The 16,484-nt window shown below is 45.7% G+C and overlaps 2 long non-coding RNA genes across 4 annotated transcripts in view; one reads left to right on the forward strand and one right to left on the reverse strand.

Moving 5' to 3' along the window:
• LOC134132835 (uncharacterized) overlaps positions 1-16,484 on the forward strand; it is a 391,917-nt gene that overhangs the window by 208,042 nt on the left and 167,391 nt on the right. The gene's annotated exons all lie outside the window — the stretch shown is intronic.
• On the reverse strand, positions 7,317-9,819 carry LOC119228291 (uncharacterized). Of its 3 annotated transcripts, XR_005121494.2 has the most exons (6): positions 9,415-9,819; positions 8,946-9,027; positions 8,765-8,855; positions 8,052-8,123; positions 7,930-7,951; positions 7,317-7,451 (listed from the first exon to the last, which is right to left on the reverse strand). It is a non-coding gene; the product is annotated as an uncharacterized LOC119228291 (long non-coding RNA). The 3 variants fall into 3 exon arrangements; XR_009957037.1 differs by lacking the exon at positions 9,415-9,819 and adding an exon at positions 9,220-9,348 and having other exon boundaries at positions 7,360-8,123; XR_009957036.1 differs by having other exon boundaries at positions 7,362-8,123; positions 9,415-9,816.

Below are 16,484 nucleotides of genomic sequence, written 5' to 3' on the forward strand. Positions count from 1 at the left end.
CAAGCATGCTGCACTTTGTCTCACACAGCCAAACCATAACAGCTGATTAGTAAAGTCACATGACGCAGCTATGCTGACTGTCAACAGGCATCTCTCCTTTCCTTTCCCTTTTCCTCCCTCCCTCTTTCCAGTTTTCTCACTTTTTCTCCCCCCCCATCCCATCATTTAAAAAAAAAAAACATGGAGGAAATTCTTACTGTAATGTTTGATGAGGCCTATCAATTAATAACCTCTTAGTTTGAATAACAAATTTTCTGTCTCTCAACCCGCCACCCTCCCCCCCTCACCCAATACCATAATTTCAAAATAAAAGCTGCAATGATCATCTGTAATTTAACCATGAAGCTTAGGATAAAGCTGTTTCATTGAATACTTATTGCTCTTTCAAATAGTACTACAACCACTACTAATATTGCTAGTACTTCTAGTAGTACTTCTAGTATTTCAACTGGTATTAATACTAAAATGACTTTTACTACTACTACTAATATTTGTCTTCGCGGTTGTCTTCAAATCAGAGGGTTGGCGGTTTGATCCCAGGCCCGGCTAACCTGCATGTCGATGTGTCCTTGGGAAAGACACTTTGCTCTAGCTGTGACTACAGTGTGTGAATGTTACTGATGGGCTGGTACCACTGTATGTTAGGTCCTGTCATTAGTCTATGATTGGGTGAATGATGCCATGTAGTGTTAAAGCGCCTTGAGTGGTCAGAAGAGTAGAAAAAGTGCTGTACCAAGTCCATTTAGTTTGAATGAAAAACATCCTGTCTCCCAACCCCCTCTCGCCCAATTCCATTATTTCAAAATAAAAGCCACAATGATTATCTGTACCCCAACCATAAAGCACAGAATGAAGCTGTTTTGTTAAAATATGAACTGCTACTTGTACAAATACTAGTACAAATAGTACTTACATCATCTACTCTACTTTAGAATTAATTTCAGGTTTTCCTATTTATATTCTTTCAGCAATGTTTTAGAAGTAATTTAAGCCATCTTTATTTTTTCAAATTCATGGCTGAAGTACATAAGACATGTGAACATAAGAATTATATTCATTTTTATAGCCCAAACTGTCACAACTTTGTCTCGAAGGGTGTTTAAAATGTGCACAACTTACAATGCTGCTCTTTCTATCGATAGCAGTGACATCTGCATTGCGTTTACTACAGGAAGAAGAAAATGCCGGGTTGAGGAGTTCAGATCAAATCAAGAGTCACTAGTGATGATATGTGTTTGTGGCCAGCAGTGTAAATCATCAGTGGTGGGTGTGAACAGGCCTCCTGATTAGTGTGATTACACGGTGGGCCATGCTAAGGGATGGTCTCAGTTCATATATGTTTATATGAGTGTGCGCTGAGAGCACTCCTTTGCTGTGGGCTGTCACAGATATTGAGCCATTTAAACACAGAAGTCTGAGTTTGGAGGCTTCTGTAACTACATATAAATCTAGAGCTGAAACTATGTGCCGGGTCCACTTCCTTAGTAGTTGTTGTTAATCCTTCACAGACAGGGATGATACTGACACTTTTATTTTGAAGTTTTATTTCGACAGTGCGTACCATTTCCAGCGCTACTTCAGGCTGACCAGCAGACAGTTTAATGACCTGTTGTGTCAGCTCGGTGCCAGCGTCTCAGTTAAACACCAACTAACTTATAGGCATTCAATCTCAGCTGTGTGTATTTCTCCGGTGAGTGGCTGTTTCATAAAGTGTTTTCACGCTGTGACAGCAGGATGGCGGTGATGATGAGCGGAGCATCTCACCGCTAATTTGCCTCATTCTCGGCCACACAGGCTGTGTATTGACTTTGCATGGAATCTACTCGCGCAAATAATGTGCTTCGCTTTTTGGTGTGAACGCAGCATAATATCCAGAAGTCAAGTTGAGTAAGGTACAGTAAGTTGTAGCAGGTGCCTGAGACAGATTGTGTCGTTTCATCTTGCACCGCCTATTGTAACTTTGCACGCCATCACAAGACTGTCATACATTTTTTAATGTTTAGACATTTGGGAGTTTAAAAATATAAGGTTTACATTTTTTTATGTGAGAAACTATTTTAATAACCATTGCAACTATTTTATATTCATTTACAGATCATCCAAGATGGCAGTTTCAGTGCAGCGGTGTTTTTACATTACATTACATGTCATTTAGCTGACGCTTTTATCCAAAGCGACGTACAATAATTTTTGTTAACTCTCTGCTGGGATTCCTGGTTCTCTTTCACCAGAGAGGAGCTCATGAACATCCAGGGAACTTTTCTTCTTTGGAATTACTTGACGTTCTCGTCAAAGGTGCGCTTACCTTTACTCATGCAATAAAATGCTGGAGAAGAGGTGGGTGGACGGACTCGTTAGCACAACTTTGCAAACGTGGATCTGTCACACTCTGTCTGTCTCACTGTGCAAGGAACTGGATAAAAGCAGGTGTAAACAAGAATGCGGGTTTCCTCGCATATTTCTCCTGGTGAAATGGCAACACTAATCCGAGCCAGATGACGACATACATTCTGATAACGCTGCGTTCACAAAGGCCCAGAGACTTTTGTGCTTCACACAGACTTTGTGGATCTATACCGAAATCCTCACTTCAGCTGTCGCGTAGGTTCCTCTTCAACTGTCGGCCGTAGCGTTCACCCCCAGTCGACCATATCGTCCACGCCCTGTCAGCGAGAGCCCTGGATACGCTGTGGAGTGGGCCAACCTGGACTCCCTGGTTGTTATCCATGGGGACTTTGAAAAAGAAAATCTCAGTTATGAACTTCCCAAATACATACAGTTTATTTAAGGCCCAACCAGGGAGGAAAACACTTATCTGTTACACCACAGCAAGCACGGCCATTCCTCGTGCTGCACTGGGACCACGTCATGGTCCATCTGATTCCTGCATACAGGCAGAAATTAAAGCTCTTCTAACTTGTGGTGAAGGAATTTAAGAAGTGGACCAGTGAGGCGCTGGAGGATCTTCTGTGTTGCTTGGACTGAACAGACTGGGATGTTTATGGGACTGCAATGACTTCATACATTGGCTTCTGTGAGGACATGCACCAGAGTGAGTTATAACAACGACAAACCCTGGTTTACAGAACGGAACTAATGAAGCTACAACTGCAAAAGGACCATGCATTTAGAAGTGGGAACAAAGATTTGTTCACAGAGGTAAAATACAGGATTAGCAAGGCGGTGAGAGATGCTAAACAAATGTACTGAATACCTGCTATATCAGCTCTCAGCAATTGCCTCTGCTTCTGTTTGGAGGGGCCTCCGTTTACAAGTCTAAAAGCCTCCACTCCATGAACGACCTACGCCCGGCAGATGAGCTGAATGATTTGACGGGACTATCCTGACTACAGCTCCACCAAACGGCTCCAGATGCCTGTCAGCCTGACCTCTGTAGTCATTAAGTCCTTTTAAGCGCCTTGACCTGTCCCAACTATAAACCCTCCTGGACCCCCTCCTGTTTGCCTACAGAACCAACAGTTCTGTATATGATGCTGCCAACATGGCTCTCCACTTCATCCTCCAGCATCTGGACTCCCCAGGAACTTATGCCAGGATCCTGTTAGTGGACTCTCTGCATTCAACACAATCCCGTCACTGCTGCAGAAAAAACTCAGATCCACATGCCCGACTCCACCTGCATGTAGATCACAGACTTTCTGTCTGACAGGAAGCAGCATGAGATGCTGGAGAAACATGTCTCTGCCTTGTTTCCACAAGGGTGTGTTCTTTTACCGCTCTTCTCCCTGTACACCAACAGCTGCACCTCAAACCGAACTTCCCGAAAGAAAGCAGCCCCACCTTACGCTGTGGAGTCCTTCTGTTTCCGGGCTCCATCATATCCCAGGACCTCAAGTGGGAGCTGAACATCAGCGAGAAGGCTCAGCAGAGGTTGTTTTCATAAGGCAGCTGAAGATATTCAATCTGCCAGACAATGATGCCGTCTTTTAGTTCATCCATTTTAATCCTGGTACACTGCAGCCACAGCCAAGACAAGAGTAGGCTGCAGTGTTTTATTTGCTCTTTAGAAAAGGGTGATCGACTGCAATCTGCCAGCTTTCTTCTTCAGACTTCTAGGACCCTAAAGCAAATCTTGGTCTATTAGGACCACACAAACTTCCTGTCGTAAAATTTTTCTTAAAAATAAATCTTATAAATCAACGATTAATCATTTCAAACAGTGTGTATTTTAGACACTGTTTAATTTTTTAAAATACATACATAAATACATTTGTTAAACTAGCCACTCTTCCTGCTGTCTTCATGCCGTTTATGGCGCGTTTCCACCGAGCGGTACGGTACGGTACGGGTCGGGTCGGTACCCTTTTATTTGTGTCTCCACTGAGAAAAGTACCAAAGATCCGCACCGTACCGTACCACTTTTTGGGTACCCTTCCGTTGGGGTACCTGGCACAGTTGTTTGGTACTAAAGGGTGGAGCTAGACTCACTGAAGAACGTTGATTGGTTGAAAGAGTGTCGTCATTTGCGCGTGCCGCAAGGGGAAAGACAACACACGAAGCGCCGTTTTTAAACTACAACACCGTCGCAACAATGTCGCCGCGCAGCATTTACTTTAACAGCCACATATCGAGAAGCAAGAACAGGATCGGCTGTATGTCCTCCATTGTTGTTTGCGGTTAGCTTTCAGTTTTCGCGCGATCGAATGACGTCAATCTACTTTCCGTCCAATACCGCGCCTATCAAGTGACGTTACCACTACTTTCTGGAATACACCACGCCTATGAAGTAAGGGTACTGTTGGCGGTGGAAACGCTCGACAAATCATGGTTAACAAACCCGACCCGTACCGACCCGACCCGTACCGTACTGCTCGGTGGAAACGCGCCATTACTGTGCTCTCAACTCCATTTGATGCCGGTTTGAAGTGCCCAACAATCTCCTGACATTAAGCCAGGATATTTTTCAAACCACTGTCGTTTAGTGCAACAGTAGTGGTCCTCTGCAGACTGTGTGCCGCACAGGGTAAATGCTGAGATGGAAGTAGCCTAGCAGTTAACAGCATGTTCTGGGCACTATCAGTCCTAAAGTGGTTCTTTTGTCCCTCACCCTTCGCTTTGACAAGTTTAGGAACACCTCTGCACAGTTCTCCGCTTTATGATGTGTCCCTGTTTTACTTCCAATGCAATAAGCTCTCTATCTTCAACTACTTTCTTTCTCTCTCCTGTCGTACTGACTAAAGTATGCTGCGGTTTCGTATCAGGGGTCAAGGCACACTGGAAGTTAAAAAAGCTGTTGTGTTGTGTACATGGTTTCATTCCAGGCAGCTATCAAGTCATTTCTGGGACCACTGCAGGACCATAATCAGGTATAACCACCATTTACAGAAATCTATGCAGAGGAAATTACACATTTCAGGAAAGAAGCAATAATGTGTCCTTATGATTTTATGTAATAAGTGATAATAAATGAATGACAGTAGCAGCAGGTGTCAGCAGTACCAAAGCTGGACCAGGGTCCAGATAGAACCACAATATCTTGCCCACTGCTACCGTTATCACTATTGGTCTGATTCCTATTGCTGACACCATTAGTGCTTTTGTTAATGTTAATCTAGTATATCCACTACAGCTTGTATCACTATTAGTAGTTATTTTTCCCATCATTGGGCTCTCCATTAAAATATGAATAATTTCTGTCAAATGCATAGAATGTGATTTTTACATTAATTATGTCCACACAACATCAATCACACTTCTGTCCATCCTGGCACAGTAATTATCCTGTTTATTTCCCTATGGTGTCTTCCTTTTTAGTTTATTCCTGTACTAATGTGAGGATTTTTGGATAGAGGATATTGCACAAGTATATATTATAAAGCCCTTTGAGGCACATTTGGGCGATAGAGTAATTGGTTAATTGTTTTTTGCCGAGGATGGGTTTCACACGTGTGGTTTTATTTTGGATCAAACTGAGAAATGTGGAAGTTTTGAGCTTAATGAGATAGGTGGAGAAAAAGACCCAACAAACAAAATGGTTATAGTGAGCCAAAACCAGAACTACCAGGACAGTACATTGTGGTAACCCATGAGAAGTGAGAGCAGATTCAGGGCTTAAATAGGAGGGTCTGTCCTGTTGGGGTAGAGCAGACGAGAGAGGTGAGTCCAGGTCGTTGTTACCTCTTCTAGCTGCAGCCGATCCTCTTATTGCTGCTTGGTGATCTGCCTCCAGGCTCCTTCCCCTGGTTTGCCACAACATATACATGCTGGAAAACCAGAATTACCTCTTGAAAGATGCCGAATGGTGTTTTAAAAGAGGATAGTCAGCTGATAGAACTGATGAATACTGGACTGAAAGATAAACTACTCAAGAGCAGGCCTTCGTGCAGTCCTCACGGCAGAGAAACTGCGAGAACGGAATATGGCTGTGGTAGGCCTATTTGCTTGTTTCAACCACTTTTTTTAAATTGTTTGTGTTATGCTGAGGTGAATGGATGTGGACCCATGCGCAGCACACAGGAGTCAGAGGGTAGGTTTCTTAGGGAAAAAATAGATTTATTTACACACAAAAAAGGTGCAGAGCAGAACACTATGGAAAAAAGACAGGACAAGGTGAGCAAAAGACATCATCTAATCCACACTAACCAGATGGTCTGCATGTATAGCTACCACTCTGACGACGGAACGATTTGGCGATGAATGGCAGGAAGACCCAGGTTGATGTAGGGCAGTCCCCTGATGCCAGATTGCCGTCAGCTGTTCCAGCCACACCCTCCGATAAAGAGCAAGGAGGTGTGGCCTTCTCCTGTTGACAAACATAGTAAACACAGGCAAAGCGAACAAAGAACACAAAGGGGGCTGCTAGACTAACATTTGACAGCATGACAGTCTGATACTATTTGATCTGACTAAAGCCATCCCACATGGAAAGAACCTATATAAACATATATGTTTTAATATATGTTTTGATATAGGTAATTGATATATGTGACATATAGTATATGCCCGCACATATATGCGCCACATATATGCCCGCATATATGCGCCACATATATGCGCCACATATATGCCCGCACATATATGCGCGCATATATGCGCCACATATATGCGCCACATATATGCCCGCACATATATGCGCATATATGCGCATACATGTGGTACATGTGGGCATATATGCATGCATAAATGTACCTATATATACATGCATAAATGTACCTATATATACATGCATAAATGTACCTATATAGGTACATATATGCACATATGTCCACCTATACATTAGTAAAATTATTAAAATCCAAACTAGGAAACAAAAATAAAAGCCCAAAATGTGGAAATTTTCATTATTTATTTAAGGACTATCAAAATGTACAAAAATGACAAAAAAAAAAAAAAAAAACATTTAATGGATCTTCGCATCTCTGCGAGCTTGGAATTTATAGCTGTGCCTATCTGCCCTCGGCTGGCTGCCGGCCATTTCTTCAATGTAGCATCTAGAGAAGACAAAAATAATTAGACAATATAATAATATTGTAACAATAATGAGCGAATGGCATTCAGCCATCTGTTCTGAATTAACAAATCCTGACTTTTTAACACATTCCGTGTTCTCTGGGCTGGGCTTTGAGCAAACAAGACCTTTGTTTTACACACACACACACACCATGCTCGAAGAAGGTATGCATTAAAATCAAGCAAATCAATTACCGGCATAGACAAAATAAGGCAGGACAGAGGGGATTAAGGGTGAAGGAGGGGTGAATATTATTTATGAACACTTCAGACAACAACAATATGCCATGAGGTTATTTGCAACAATATATGTTCTACAAAATAGAGGACTACACACATTGAGGGCAATACCCCAGAAATGTGGCTTTAGAAAAGGAAAGGTGGGATCAAAAAGTGAGCAAGCAATGAATTAGTATTATAGGTGCTAAGCAGATACAGTAACAATAATGGGTGCCCTACCTTATCCAGTCTCCATTGATGCCTAATATACATTGATACAAGTAGGCTATGGTTAAAGTGGTGAACTTATAAAGTCTTAAAAGTTTTGTTTTCCCTTCTCAACACTTTATGCATTTACTCACCAATAATGGCTGCCTTTTTAATTTTGTCCAGGGCAACCAGCTGCTCCCCGTCCCCTCTGGTTGGCTTCCCACCTTAAAGTAATATTTCAAAATTATTATGAAAGGCGGGTAAAATGAAGGTGGAGTAAGCAAGAGTTTTTTTTATATATACACACACATCACATTTTCTTGAGGTGCAAGGAAATACAAAAATAGCAAGTAAAAAAGCGATGGTATGCCCGCACACAAACATGATTTATTCCACTGCATGTAACGCCTCGGCTCGGCTCGCTTTGCTTTTCCACTGCGTGGTACGACTCGTCTCAGTACGGCACAGCTCGGTTCGCTTTAACTGAGTTGCTTTTCCACTGCAGAAGTACCACTTCAGTGTGTTCATGTCACGTTTAAAGTACCGTTACGGTACGCTTAGAACATCAACAGACCAGGTACCATTTAAAGCGAGCCGTACCATGCTGTACTATGCAGTGGAAAAGTGCCATAATTGGATCCTACAAAGCATACAGTTTATACTCATCCTTACTACATAATGTTATTCACCTGTGGTTTCGCTGAGTTTTTAGTTGTTGCCGCAGTCTTGTTAGAGAAGAAAAACATCTTTTCAACAATTTTATGCATGTGGGGCAAGTAAATTACATATTACCACTAACTATCCAAACATAAAAATCTCTATAGCTTAGTTAATAACACACACTGAATGCAGACTGGTAGTGTACCTTGTTCTTTGTGTCATGACGCGCCTCATCATCCACTTTCTCCTCCTCCTCCTGTCTCGTATTTAGAAACATTTTTCTTTTTCACGACAACCTTTGGAGGGAGAGGGAGAAACAGAGGAACCATGAATGTATTGTAATGTAATGTAACAGCACACACACAGGATGCAGACAGGTAGTGTACCTTGTTCTTTGAAAGTCTGTCATGACCCTCCTCCTGCTTCTCACCCTCCTGGTGCTTGTTTTTGGAAGACCCTCCCTTTTTACTGTCAACCCACAAGACACTGACTTTTAGCCCAACTCTTATTAACTTGCGTTACACCACCTTGCACATATATCTTGGCAAAGCACATTAAATCATCATAGATGACACAATTACAAACCTACAAACATACACATTAAGAAACAAGAGAGGGGAGATAACTTAAACTAAAGCACCAATTGGTGCAGCCAGTTACCTTTTTTTAAGCCTTCTCAGTCTTCCCCGGCCGAATTAAGAGACTTAACATTAACATTAGCAAATAGCTAATGTTTGCTAATGTAGCTAACAGCCAGCATGCTAAGCTAGTCAGGTAACAAGATCCATTTTACACTTCTTTACGTGCGAGCCAAATTTAATGTAATATATACATAAAGAATGTAACATAACTTACTTGCCACGTCAATTTGGCTGGGTGAACCGGCCAGGGTTGGCGGCCGTTTCGCCATTCCACCAGCTTCTCGTTTTGTTCAGTCGAGGCAAAAAAATCTTGAACTGAAAAGTTCCGGACACAGTCAATCGCCAAAATACTATGCGCCCCACTATCATCACCCTCAGTCCATTCAAGTAGTAAAAAGCAGTAAAAATGGAGACATCAGCGTTTCGCTATGTCTCCATTTTTACTACTTTTTACTTAGTCCCAGCCGTTATCTTTCGGCGCGAAAGATACGATCGCAGCTGCATGTGAATGACGTCATCCACAAGCGGCCCAGCGCGGTTGATGACGTCATTCGCACGCGACGCTGTAGCGGAGCTGTACAAGTATCTCAAATTAAAGACAAGTGTCTTCGTTAAAACCGTGTACGGAAATGTTGACATTGTGTTAAAATTAATTAACCACAGTGAAATGCTCAGATAGATATGGGATGATGATTACTTTTTTTTGCTACATTTAGACTAATGACCTTTCAGCCATTTAGAAACTGCATTAATGTGAATGTGTGGAAGTGACTTGACATTGCAAAAAAAAGGCTTGATTGACAAAATAAAAGAAAAACACGAGTGATGTTGTTATACATTTTCTTCTTTACCACTATCTTCATACAAGAAATATTTGAAATTGTATAGCCATCATAGCTTTCCATCTCCGCTCACTTAATTGCCATAGTTAAATTCTATAACATCACATTACATGTGATACTAATTTCACGTGTTTGCATTTACACAAGTTCTTGCAGAATTTTTATTATAGTTAGTTCTTAATTAATGCTTTGATAATAATATGAGCTAGGCATCATGTATGACAGTATGACAGTGAGATATGAGCTACATAATGACCAGATCCTGCCATGAGCCATATAAGACATATCTTGTTTGTACATTGGGTGTACATTGGGCTTATATGTGGATATAAGAAATACAGGAGACCTATATGGTCTGTATATGCACATATAAGCACCACAATTTAGCCTTTATGTGGCATATATGCAACATATATATTGTCATATATGCGCATATATGTGGCATATATGCACATATATGCTGCAAATATGCGCATATATGCTGCATATATGGGCATATATGACAATATATATGCTGCATATATGCGCATATATGCCACATATAGGTCGCCTATATGTAGCATATATACGCATATATGTACCCTATATGCAGTATATATGTACATATATACTGCATATAGGTTTCATATATGTGCATATATCCACATATAGGTTCTTTCCATGTGGGATGTGAAAAAGAGCCTTAGCCACTTAGATGATTAGAGCGGAAAAATACGCTCAAAAGTATCTTGCTTAAGAAATAATTAGATTTTTAGATCAAGCATTTGTATGCTTGATTGTTATTTCTGCTCTATTATCAGCAAGGTTTGTCTGAGAGGAATACAATTTAAAATCAGTTTTTTGCTTTGTCTTGGCTACTGATTTAGTGTCTCGTTTTCTTTGTTAGCTTCTTGCTTCTCTGAGAGAAATGTACATTTTTACAATAAAAAAATACTAATAACATACTAATTTGCATATCAAATTTACTACCTTGGAGTTGTGTTTGGGGTATTTTCAAACAAATAAGTGCATAGTGTAGCCAAGACTAATGTTGAAGAATGAAGAGCGTTTATTTATGAGCAGCGTGGCCTGAGCGGGGGCACGATGCAGGAAGGTCAGGCAGGCGGGGGGTCAGGCTGGAGACAGAGGTGGTCGGACAGGCGGGGGTCAGGCGTGGTCAGACCGGCGGGGGTCAGGCCGGGAAACGACAGGGAGACAGGAACGCTGGAAGGCTTGGAAACATCACAAGACGATCTGGCAGGGAGCCGACAAACGACGAGACACCGGCTGTGACAGTACCCCCCCCTCAATGGGCGCCCTACCGGGGACCTGAGTCGGACCGCCGCCGGATTGATCATCCGCATGATAGGGTAGGGGCCGATGTAGCGGTGAGCCAGCTTGCGATTATCGGCCTTGATGGGCAGGTTCTTGGTGGACAACCAGACCCGTTGGCCGACATGGTAGCGAGGGGCGGGGGTGCGACGACGGTTGGCCTGGGTTTGGTATCGACGGTTGGTCCGAAGCAAGGCAGCTCGGGCGCTCCGCAAGACCCTCCTACAGCGACGGACAAAGGCTTGGGCCGAGGGGACTCCCACGTCGACCTCTTGGTCCGGGAACAAGGGGGGCTGGTAACCCAAGGAACACTCGAACGGGGAGAGACCGGTGGACGTGCAGGGCAGGGTGTTCCTGGCCATCTCTGCCCAGATCAGTTGCTGGCTCCAGGTGGTCGGGGAGGCGGCTACCATGCACCGGAGAGTGCCTGATGACATGGAGTAGGATAGCCTGGACGGTCTCTTTGGCTGAGGGGAGCTTGGGCAACGGGATAAAGCGGGCGGCCTTGGAGAACCGGTCTACGACGGTAAGGATTACCGTGTGGCCGTCCGAGGACGGTAACCCCGTAATAAAGTCCACCGCGATATGAGACCATGGTCTGTGAGGCACCGGCAATGGGCGAACGAAGCCCGCAGGAGCGTGGTGGGGGGTTCTTGCTCCGCGCACACACCTCGCAAGCAGCCACGAACGAGGGAACGAAAAGCCGACCCGGGGGACCTCCTCCTGGATCGGGCTGCGACCGCTGGGCGTTGCGAACCACCGCCTCCACCCCCCAGCACACTGCTGCGGCGAAACAGGAGGCGGGAAGTACTGTGGCCGGAGTCGACACGGTCTCATCCGGGCCGAACATCCTGGAGAGGGCATCGGGCTTCCCATTGCGTGACCCAGGTCTGAAAGCCACCGTGAACCTGAATCTGGCGAACAGGAGCGCCCACCGGGCCTGGCGGGCGTTGAGGCGTTTGGCGGAGCGGAGGTAGGCTAGGTTCTTATGGTCCGTCCATATGCTGAACGGCTGGTCGGCCCCCTCCAGCCAGTGCCGCCACTCCTCCAGGGCCGCCTTGATGGCGAGGAGCTCCCTGTCCCCCACGTCGTAGTTCCTTTCAGCAGGACTTAAACGGCGAGGAAAAAAGGCGCAGGGGTGGGTCCCTCGCGTCCTGTTGGGAGAGGATTGCCCCGAGCCCGGTGTCTGAGGCGTCCGTCTCGAGGATGAATTGGCGCGTGGGGTCTGGCTGGATCAGGATGGGCGCCGTCGTGAACCGTTCCCGGCGGCGTCGGCCTGGGGTGTCCACTGGAAGCGGTGTTTGGTAGACGTGAGTGCCATGAGTGGAGCTGCCACCGTGCTGTAACCCCGGATGAAGTAGAAGTTAGCGAACCCCAGAAAGCGTTGCAGCTGCGGACGGGTAGTCGGGGCAGGCCAGTCCGCCACCGCCCTTACCTTCCCTGGATCCATCTGGATGCTCCCCGCCGCTATGACGGTTCGTGAAGGCATTTCTCTGCCTTCACGAACAGTCTGTTCTCCAGGAGCCGCTGGAGCACCTGGCGCACGTGGTTGACATGGTCCTGGACAGATTTAGAAAACACCAGGATGTCGTCTAGGTAGACAAAAACTGTAATATTCAACAGGTCGCGTAGGACGTCATTAACCAGCGCCTGGAAAAATGCCAGTGCGTTAGTTAGCCCGAAGGGCATTACCGGGTACTCTTAGTGGCCGGATGCTGTGTTAAACGCCGTCTTCCACTCGTTGCCCTCTCTTATGCGTACCAGGTTGTAGGCGCTGCGCAGGTCCAGCTTGGTAAAGACAGTAGCTCCTTGTAACAACTCAAACGCAGACGACATGAGGTGAAGCGGGTAGCGGTTTTGACGGTGACGTCGTTTAGCCCTATGTAATCGATGCAGGGGCGCAACCCTCCGTCCTTTTTAGTTACAAAGAAGAATCCCGCCCCGGCGGGGGAGGAGGATGGACGGATGTGCCCTGCTTGGAGAACCTGCTCAATATACTCCTCCATGGCCCTAGTCTCTGGACGGGACAGGGAGTACAGGCGACCCCGAGGGGGAACTGCATCCGGGAGAAGGTCAATGGCGCAGTCGTACGAACGGTGCGGAGGCAAGGATGAGGCACGTACCTTGCTGAAGACCTCCAGTAGGTCAGCGTAGTTGTCCAGAACCTCGGCGATGTCACTTCGGGCCCCGGGTCCGGAGTCGGGAACCGGTACCGGTCGAGGTGTGGAGCGTAAGCATTGCGTATGGCAGGACGCACTCCAGCCCATGATATGCCCGGTCTGCCAGTTCACTACCGGGTTGTGTCGCCGCAACCACGTGAGCCCCAGCACTACCCGCACCTGAGGACAGGGGAGAAGCAAAAAACGTATGGTGGTTACCGGAGATCAGCATGGTTATAGGAGAGGAGGCCTGTGTCACCCTTCCCAAGGAGTGACCGTCAAGAGCTCGAGCGTGCACCGGCGTGTCGAGCGGAGTCCCATCTGGGTCGCCAGGCCCCGGTCCAGAAAACACTCATCCGCAAGTGAATGATTGCCTGTACAGTCAGGGGCTTCTCACCCTGAAAAAAGGTGACATGAAAACGGAAATGACGAGGGGTGAGCCCCGGAGCACCGGCACAGCCCAGCCGCAGGCTCCGTGCTACGGCTGGGCTCGCCCTTTTACCGGATAGGTGGCGATGAAGTGGCCTGATTCTCCACAGTAGAGACAACAGCGGTCCCTGATACGCCTCCGCCGCTCGGTCGGAGAAAGATGAGAGCGACCTAGTTGCATGGGTTCCGGGGCTGCGAGCTCGGCTGCGCCCGGAGAGTCTCGGCTGTGTCTGGCGAGGAATCCTCGGCGTAGACAAAAATCGTCCCGAGAACCCGGAAGTGCCGTTCCTTCCGGTCCGTAGCGTTCTCTCATCCGCTCCCGTGAACGGCCGTCCACTATGTTGGCTAGGGCGATAAGCGAGTCCAGGTCTGCGGGCATGTCCCGTGCCGCCAACTCGTCCTTGATTGCGTCGGGGAGTCCATGTAGGAATACGTCAAAGAGCGCTGCTTGGTCCCACTGGCTGTCGACGGCCAGCGTATGGAATTCCACCACGTAATCCGCCACACTGCGAGCGCCCTGGCGGAGACGGAATAGCTTCCTGGCCGCCTTCCTCCCGGACAAGGGCGCCCCGACGACCCAATAGCAGACGCGGGACACTGGTAAGCAGGTTACAGAGCGTTTATTTATGAGCAGCGTGGCCTGAGCGGGGGCACGATGCGGGAAGGTCAGGCAGGGGACAGACGTAGTCAGCCGGGCGGGGATCAGGCTGGAGACAGAGGTGGTCGGACAGGCGGGGGTCAGGCACGAAGGACAGGCCGGGAAACGACAGGGAGACAGGAACGCTGGAAGGCTTGGAAACATCACAAGACGATCTGGCAGGGAGCTGACAAACGAACAGAGGTTAAATACACCAGGGAGGCAATCAGGGAACGAGAAACACCTGGGAGGGCGTAGAGACAAACACTTGACGAGACACCGGCTGTGACATTGTGTCTCTCTTTCATATTCATCTTAATTCATTTGAATAGCTATTTCAGTGAGATAGCTGGGGGTTGTTTTATCTGTAAAGTTGCCAAAATAAATGAAGCTTAGGCGAAAATTCAGTCAGGAAGACTGGACAGGCGTTGCCATTCCCGGTAGGCTTCCTCTCTCCATGGGGGCACACGGCCAGCTGATTAGGGGTGGGGTCAGGTAGTACCAGCCAACCAGATGTGGGTGATGTTACTGTAAACCAATTGCATCAGTGCTGGCAAACGTTAAAAGACTGTTCTCTCTCTCTGCTGTCAGTTGTCATTTCGGCGCGCACCAAAGGTGACCTGCTACCACCCCTGACACCTCCAATCTACAGCAGTACCTGGCACATCAGGAAATTGGAGCAACTTATTCTCTACCACCATCACCAGTGTCTGGACTCCCGAAGGGGGGGATATAGCTCGGCTCAGCATCCCGGCCCCTGGTCTATCCTACGGCAGGATGGAGTCCAAGCCCCAAACACATTGCAATATCTATATTAATGCATGTTATAATAAAGCAGTGTTCAAACTTCAACAAGTCTCTCCGGATTGAAATACTATTAAACCAGAAAGTCACTTATTCATCTTTGCATATAAACAATCCTACCACATATTCTACCAGTAACCAGCATGTCATAGGCAAATCACAGCAAATGATATACTACAACCTAATGCACTGTAGTTTTTTGTTCTTTTCTTACAAGTAGACCTTTTGACATTCTAATACGGCAGCATATGTGCTTAAGGATACACCAACCACCTCACTGGTTAAATAAATGATCACGTTAGCGTTTTAGACAATGTGTGACAGCACTGAGCTGTCTCTAAAGAGAAACCCTCTTTCATCATAGATGACTAAAAGATATATAATTAATTAATTTGTGTGTGTGTGTGTGTGTATGTGTAAATATTTGTTATGAATATTTTAATATCAATTGTAATTTCACTTAAGAGCTTGATTTAATTTACATATTTAACAGTATAATTTACTTGATAACATGTGGCATTGTGATTTGACAAACATACACATATGTAGAGAAGAAGAAAAAAGAGGCAATACTGGAAATATGCACCCATTGTTATATCCTTGACAGCAGTGGGCATTAATGCTTGATATTATGTGCAAGTGAGAGCATGAGGATTAGCTTTTACTAGAGGTGCTGCCAACTGTGACAAGACAGGAGAAGGCAGAGGGACAGTAACATGTCTGCGGCTGGTAAGTGCAGCAATGTAGTGTCCATGACTGATGAGCTTAATGGTGTTGTCATGCAACCATATAAGCTAACTTTTACACATTTTACAGACCGTCATCTACTACTATCATCAGGAAGAAAAGTACAGTATCTGCAAAACCAATGACATTCCATCATTTGAAGAGCCTTTACAAATTGGAGATGTGAAGAATGATCGGCAGAAAAATTGAAACTCTGCTGTGGCTATTATCTCAAGTTAGAAATTACATCATTGTATGTCTATGAAGCTTTTCTCCTGTTTCATGAATATGGTTCAGTCCGTTTTGCACAACTTAATTGGTTGGTGCATTTAATGGTTTTCCAAAAGCTCAAAGTTTAAAAAATGTTGCTCTTTTG

This window comes from Pungitius pungitius, chromosome 10 (genome assembly GCF_949316345.1).
Source record: "Pungitius pungitius chromosome 10, fPunPun2.1, whole genome shotgun sequence".
Lineage (NCBI taxonomy): Eukaryota > Metazoa > Chordata > Actinopteri > Perciformes > Gasterosteidae > Pungitius > Pungitius pungitius.